The sequence below is a fragment of the Papaver somniferum genome, chromosome 4, assembly GCF_003573695.1.
Source record: "Papaver somniferum cultivar HN1 chromosome 4, ASM357369v1, whole genome shotgun sequence".
NCBI lineage: Eukaryota > Viridiplantae > Streptophyta > Magnoliopsida > Ranunculales > Papaveraceae > Papaver > Papaver somniferum.
The window spans coordinates 154,218,695-154,226,166 of NC_039361.1; the positions used below are offsets into that span (position 1 = coordinate 154,218,695).

Below are 7,472 nucleotides of genomic sequence, written 5' to 3' on the forward strand. Positions count from 1 at the left end.
AACTAGTAGACAATGGCAAGTACAGGTCGTTCCCACGAGGAGTGTGAAATACTCTGCTAACTAATACCAAAACTAAATAATCAAATAAGTAATGTTCTAACGATTTTCAAAAGATCGGAACAAAATGAAATAATAATAATTTTAACAATAAACAAAATGAAAACGGGTTATCAGAGTTTTCGGTTTCCACCAATTAAATCGTGTGAACTCTACTAATTTTTATATATTACTCAAGACAAAAATTGAAAATAATTTCATGTCTCGGAAGATAGTATGTTAAATTCCAAAATATTGTTTCTCCACTGTAAATTCCTTCGCTTCATCGGTAGTGATTCTATAAAGCATTATTTATCAATCCTAAAGCATATTACGTCAAAGAATTTAACCCAAGCACGCCATATCAATTGAAAAACATAAATAATCAAAATAATCACATGAACAATTATACACCAAGCTATATGAAGTGAAAATACTAATCAATCAAATCATTATTAAAAATATCATCGTAAAGAGTACACAATTGAATTGATTTCTACCTAAACCCTAATATGGATCTAGTTAGCCATGGCTTTCTCAAAAGCCATAAACAAATATCAAATAAAATCAATAGCTAATCGAAAAACGGAATTGAAACAAAACTTCAAACCGTAAACGGCTGTGAAGCCGCAACAGCAGCAGCCTCCCTTCCTTCCTTCTTCTCTGACGGCTCTCGCCTCCTCCTCCCTTTTTTTCTTCGTTTTGTTGATTTATACCTACTGCCTAAGGTACTGCGAAAGAATCCAAAATAAAACCCATCAAATATTTGTCTTCCAAGGCCCAGTCCACTAACAAACTCTTCCGAAGTCAGCAGCACCACTCTGATGCCTGAACTTTTAAACTGCGTCACCGATTGAGAGTTTGAGACCCCAACCCACTTTGCCCGGCTAAGTGTCTTCACCCTGCTCCTGCTCCTGCCATCTGAATCTCGTTAGGGTCATAGCAGCAACGAAAGCTCACTTCGATCATCCCCGGCATAACTGGTCGCAGCAACAAACGCTTCAGCCAAATTCCCAAATCCGTGCAAACTCAGGCCACATGCCCACATCATTCTATTCCTTGTCCGTTCCAATTTGGTCACCCATCGGCTGCACAGTTCCAGCGACTAGTCAGGCCAAGTCATCTCTGTCCGTCTAAACTTATTCACCTGAAACGCACCACCAACTTGCTTCTCAGAACCAGCTCAACTTGAACCCCGTAGTACCACTTAGAATTGGTCTTCATTCCCATCTCCATTCATGCAAACACGATCAGTATATACTCCTCTATTAATGACAGCAAATCGAGTCTCGTGTCTGACTTTCCGGCACAGAATTCAGTTCATTCTCCACCTCGAGCTCTCTATGCATCCACCAAATCAACACCAGTACGATCCATGCAGTCCCCACAATCTGTGCTTAATGCACTGGCGACAACATTTCTCCACCTTCTTTCAAACCAGCTCAGCCAACCCCTATTTCATGAGCAACTGAGCATCTTTCTGCACTGCGAGACAATCCTCCATTTTCACTGTCTTTATAATCTCGTCATCACTTCAATAAATCGAGCCCCACAGGTCCATAGCATCACTTCTTCATGGCAAACTCGACCACAAAACAGCTCTGCATTCTTCCCCATTTCCTCCTGCTCAACGCAAACACCATTTAGCTTCTATTTAGCCATTATTTTCCGGATTATCGGAATTCATCTGTACTTTCTACAAAAGCACTAAAATAGAGTTATTAGTCAAAATAACGAGTCTTAGCTAATATAAAATGGGTATAAAATGTAGCACATACGTGCTTATCAAACGCCCCTGGTTGTTACTAGAGCAACTGCCACTCCCCCATCAGGACTAGAGACTGGAGGAGCCAAATAAAGCCAACCCTTATTACCATTGTCTATTTAATGGAGATACAAGAAGTTATCGCTAAGGCCCAGACGGACATGTCTTCAACTCAGAAAGAGGTACTCACTTTCCTCAAGACGCTAACAGAGCGACTACCACAAGAGCCACGTCAGCCCATGGAACCAACAAGGAGTACTTTCAACACTTTTGGCGCAAGCACTTCAACAGGGCGTGCATTCATAGATGAGGAAGTTCGTGTTTCTCCTAAGCACTCGAGGGAAAGGAATCAACTTGTAATTTCAATTAATCAGAACGCAAACCAATACAACCATCCAAGCAACAATCTTGATTCTAATTCCAACTGTAACACCAAAGCCTCAACCCACTGGCAAGACTCCTTCCCTCTGCAAGACTCCAAGCATTCATCTAAGTCCAACCATTGCAGACATTAATAACACGAATAACAATTTCCAATTCCAACACATAACCTTTGCAATTCATAAACACCTACAGTTCTGCCTCGACTATAGCTTCTATGGCATCAACACTACCATTCCTAACTCAGCATCACCACCACCACAGTCAATTGAGCATAGATCAAATGCACATCCTCCCAAACTGGATCAATCTCATGAACATCAACACTCAAACCCCCAATTCACTGATTTATTAATTCATCGACTGAAACCTGATTCCATCTGAAGCTTGTATCTCATCTGTTCAATTAACACGGTACCCATCTCCAATCGTTCCTCTTTCATATCAATCTCATCTTACCCAACTAAATTTCGAACCCGAGAACCCTAAATCTATGTTTTATTAAGAACCCTAATCCATGAAGTTCAAATATAATAATAATAATACAAATCTAAGCCTTAACTACTCGAATTCTTCTCAATCCTTACCTAATCGAGTTACAAATCTAATTGCAGAAATCCTAATTTCTCAATCCTTAATCAAATCAATATCACACCATCAATTAAACGATAACCCACTTGTTATTCATCTAACAATAACTCAAAACACTGATCAATTCAATAAAATCTCAAAGCCAAATCCGAAAACCCTAAGTTGAATTTTCTGATTTACCTTTTCATCAATTCTGAATCACCTACCCAAGTCAACACCACCACCAACAGTCACCACATAATCCATTTTCTCTTTAATTGATCTTCTAATCACTAATTTGATTTTCTCAACCATCACTCGACTGGGGAATAGAAGAAAACAGAGAAGAGAAGAAGAAAGAGAAATGAAAAGAGAAAATAAGAATTTCTCTTCGATTTGGTCATGGTAAGACCAACGGGAACTACTGATACACCAGACTGATTGGATCTGGGAAACCACCCGGTTTGTCTACAAAAAGACTAATCTACCCTTCAAACTACTCTGATGAAATCTTCTTCCTCTAGTATCCGAATGACGCGTTCGACCAGTCCATTTCGCAATTCTTCGAGTTCTATCTACTGGTATTATTTTCATCTTCAAATTCATGTTGGATTAATTTCCACTAATCAAAATTCATATTCAAATAATCAAGTTATTAACGACTAAATCGTCTCTTGACTGGTCTAATAACGTCGACGTGCTTGAGGGTCTTTACACACCCTAACCTATAAAGAACTTTATTCCTATTAATATATAATAAATATTCTCTATATTTTCCCTTCAACACGTTATCAACACAACTTTATCAATTATATAAAGTTTTCTCATCGTTCGAGATTGGTGATGGATTCCTTCTTGAAGGAAAGGAATTCTATCTGGGATAGAGAATTTACAAAATGTTGGCACATGGGAGGTAGGAAATGGGAGCCAAATAAATATTTGGATTGATAGGTGGATTCCAAATTAAAAGGAACCACTTGCAAAACCTTCATTTTTCTCAGACAACATACAAACAGTAAGGGATTTAATCACCAATCAAAATCAGTGGAACGAGGAGCTTCTAGTTGACATATTCAGCACTCAAGGATGAAAATTTTACTTTCGATTCTCTATACATAGAACTGAAAACAAATAAAAGCCATCTGAACAGAAGAAACAGAAACTGGAATGCAATATGGAAACTATACACTAGTTCATCCATAAACTCTTCACATGGAAAGCAGCCTACAACATTCTACCTACATGAGAAAAGGTTGGAAAAACCTAACGATATATGGAGGATACCTGCAAAATTTGCAGATGTCAAAGGGAGTCTCTAACCCATCTATTTATATTTTTCCCTTTAATTCAACAAGTATGGTATGAACTAAAGATGGACCCAATAACTGCCTATAATCAGTGTGAGGATTTTTCATATTTGATTTATCTTATACTTTATGAAGGAACAACTCTAACAATAAATGGGAAATTATATGTGTCACTGTCCTATGACATATATAGAAAGAAAGATGCAATATTCACTTCAATAGAACTAAAACAATTGCATCTAGTATAGCCAAAGATATAACACACTTCATGAATACTAGACATGCAGCTGAAAACAAAGTACAATTTTTTTATGCACATAGAATATAACAGACATGAAGTTGAAGAGAAAATTATGGAATTCAGACTACAATGGCTACCACCACCACTCTTCACTATGAAAATAAGTATGGCAGTAGTTTTCAATGATAATCTGAATTATTATGAAATAACACTGATGCTCTACAACTTTACGGGAGCCAGAGATTTTGGGCACCTGCAAGGAAGCAACTTATAGATCTACCAGTTAGCAACTCAGGAATTTCAAATGGGCAGCAGAATTGGGGAGCAGAATGGAGTTTGAATCAGACTCCTGCAACTTAATCAAGCTAACCAAGATAATCCATGTTGAGCAGATAAATAAGAGATTTAAATACAAAGAAGAACTAATTAGATATTTTGAAATGACAACCTGGATAACTATAACCTGTAGGCAGAACAATTTAACCCTAGATTCGACAACTTTTAATTCGGCATTTAATATTAATAAACAATACAATGAATGACTACTAAGATCCCAAACTTAGTACTGAAAATCACTGATAAAAACAGTGCTCAGAATAATTATATATATTATCAGGAGATTTAAACTTCTGTTTCTGTTTTTCTTATAAAAAAAGGATTTTTTTTTGTAAGTTAAAATGCATTCAAAAGACTAACTTGGGGAGTTAGTAACCCTAACAACTTGGTGAGTAGAGCCATCTAATGTTGGGCCGGAGGGATCGACCCTAACATTTGATTTATCTACTTCTAACGCTACTCTAATACATTCTGGAGGTTCCTTCCTCCAATTAAGAAGAGAACTGAAGTTTTTGGCTTCTTTGGCCATTAAGTCAGCTACATTGTTAGTCGTTCTCGGTACAAAATAAAATCCCAAAAAGTTATTACAATACTTGAGTTCATTGACAGCTTCATCTAAGATGGTTATGTTCTGCCATTCTAGAAGAGATTCTTTTAAATTAAGGTAATCAAAGGGGTTCTTGCAATCTCCTTCTATTAAAAAGTTGGACAAACCAATTTACGTCTCCCATTTAGCTCCCTGCAACAGTCCTAGTGCTTCCGCTTCTTCAGGGGTAGAGGTTGTGAATGCTCCTGCTCTTCCTTGTTCAAGAATTCCTGCATCATTTCTAAGAATTAAAGAGAAACCTGCTAGCAAATTAGCAGAGATCCAGGCTGCATCGATATTTAGTTTCAGTTGAGATATCTTCTGGGGATTCTAGTTAAGATTCTTATCTCTTCCTATTTTAACTTGATTTAGTAAGGGATGATCCTTATACCAGAATTTTAAGTGTCTTTGAATTTCAGTACCTAATTGAACACTTGTTTGTTGTTTGTTCTCGAAAACTAGATTACATATCTCTTTCCATATGAACCATGCTTTTTTCAAAGCAATTTCTACAGGTATAATAGTGTTCTGTTTACCTAGCCAGTCTTTACAAATGTTTAAGAAAGTTATAGAACTATTAAACTGAAATTTCACTGGGTAAGGTTCAGCTGCCCACACCTTTTTGGCAAAAGGAAAAAAAAATAAAAAATGTTTTATTGATTCTACAACATAACAGTTTAAAGGAGAGTTGGGATGAATGTCTTCCATGAATTTTGCTAACTTAAGATTTGTTGACAACGCATTCTGAAAGCATTTCCAAGCAAATATTTTTATTCTTTGAGAAACATTTAAGTTCCATAAAGAGTTCCAAAATGAATCTGTCTGACCTAGATTGTAATGATTTCTAGTTTTTTCAGAGAGCTTATTATTCATTGGCTTTACAGTAAAAATCCCTGATTTTGTAAGAAGCCATCTAAGTCCATCAGATTTACCTCTAGCTATTTTGACCTTATTAATTTTATTGGCATTGGACAAAGGAAACATTTCAGTCAGCAAGGATAAATTCCACTTCTTAGTGGAAGGATCAATCCAATCCTTCACAAGTGTTAAGTGAGAGTTAGTAGCTGTTTTAAAGCTGCTAAGGTTGTTTTCAAGGTTTGGGATCCAGTTATCATCCCAAATATTTGTGCTATTATCATCCCCTATTTCCCATATACTATTTTGTTCCATTAAGAGAATGTCTTTACTAATACATTTCCAAATCCAGGATCTAGTAGTTGGTATTTTAACTTTTAAAACAGAAGAATTTCTGAAATATCTAGGTTTTAATTGTGATACCCAGAAAGCATTAGGCTCAGTTAAGAGTCTCCAGGCAAGCTTAGCTATGATGGCTAAGTTGAATTTCCGAGCATTTCTAAATCCTAATCCTCCTTTACTTCTAGGTTTACAAAGGTAAGAATAGGATATTGGATAATATCCTTTATAATTTGTTTCTTTACCCCACCAAAAGTCTATTTTGAGGGCATCAATCTTTTTAGTGATTTTCTTAGGCAGAATAAAGCATCTCATCTGAAAGCTAGCCATATTGGCTAGAGTTGCTTCATTGAGAACCATTTTACCGGCTTGTGCCAGGGTTTTGCCCATCCATCTTTAAATTTTTGCTCCATTTTTTCCACTATTGATTCAAGGAGTTGAATTTTAGCTCTGCTTATAAACAGAGGAGTTCCTAGATAAGTGTCCTTTGGATCAATTTTCTCTATCTTAAGTAATTTGCAGATCATACTTTGATGTTTAGGTTGCACTTTCCTACTAAAGAAAACTCAGATTTTTCAAAGTTTATCAATTGTCCTGAAGCTTTACTAAAATATTCTATTAGATTAAGAAGAATATATGACTCTCCCTAAGGTCAGCTCTAATGAAGAGAAGGCAGTCATCTCATTGAATAAGTGAATTTGTGGAATGTTTTTATTTCTTTTTAGGGTTTTACTGGAAAGCATTTAGTAGTAAAGAAAATTCACATAAAAAAACAAGGAAACAATTAGAAGAGAGAGAGAAAAATCTCAAACCTCTCTGTATCTTTTCCTCTTCTACTTAACTCAGTTTAGGGTTTTGTTCTAGTTGGGGAGAACAAAATCAGTAAGAAGAAGAGTTTCTCTCCGCCAAATCTTAATCATTTTAATGGGGAGAGACAAGAGGAAGAGTATTACACCTGATCGATCAGAAAGGGATAAGGATTCTAGAACTCCACCTAAACAACAACCTCAATCACAATCTCCTGTGTCACCTTCAAAAGGAAGAAGAAGAAGAAGT

The 7,472-nt window shown here is 36.4% G+C and overlaps 1 long non-coding RNA gene across 1 annotated transcript; it reads right to left on the minus strand.

Moving 5' to 3' along the window:
• Positions 1 to 400: 400 nt before the first annotated feature.
• Positions 401 to 3,074, minus strand: LOC113274380. The gene is made up of 2 exons (XR_003322984.1): positions 1,815 to 3,074; positions 401 to 1,659 (listed from the first exon to the last, which is right to left on the minus strand). It is a non-coding gene; the product is annotated as an uncharacterized LOC113274380 (long non-coding RNA).
• Between the last annotated feature and the right edge of the window lie 4,398 nt (positions 3,075 to 7,472).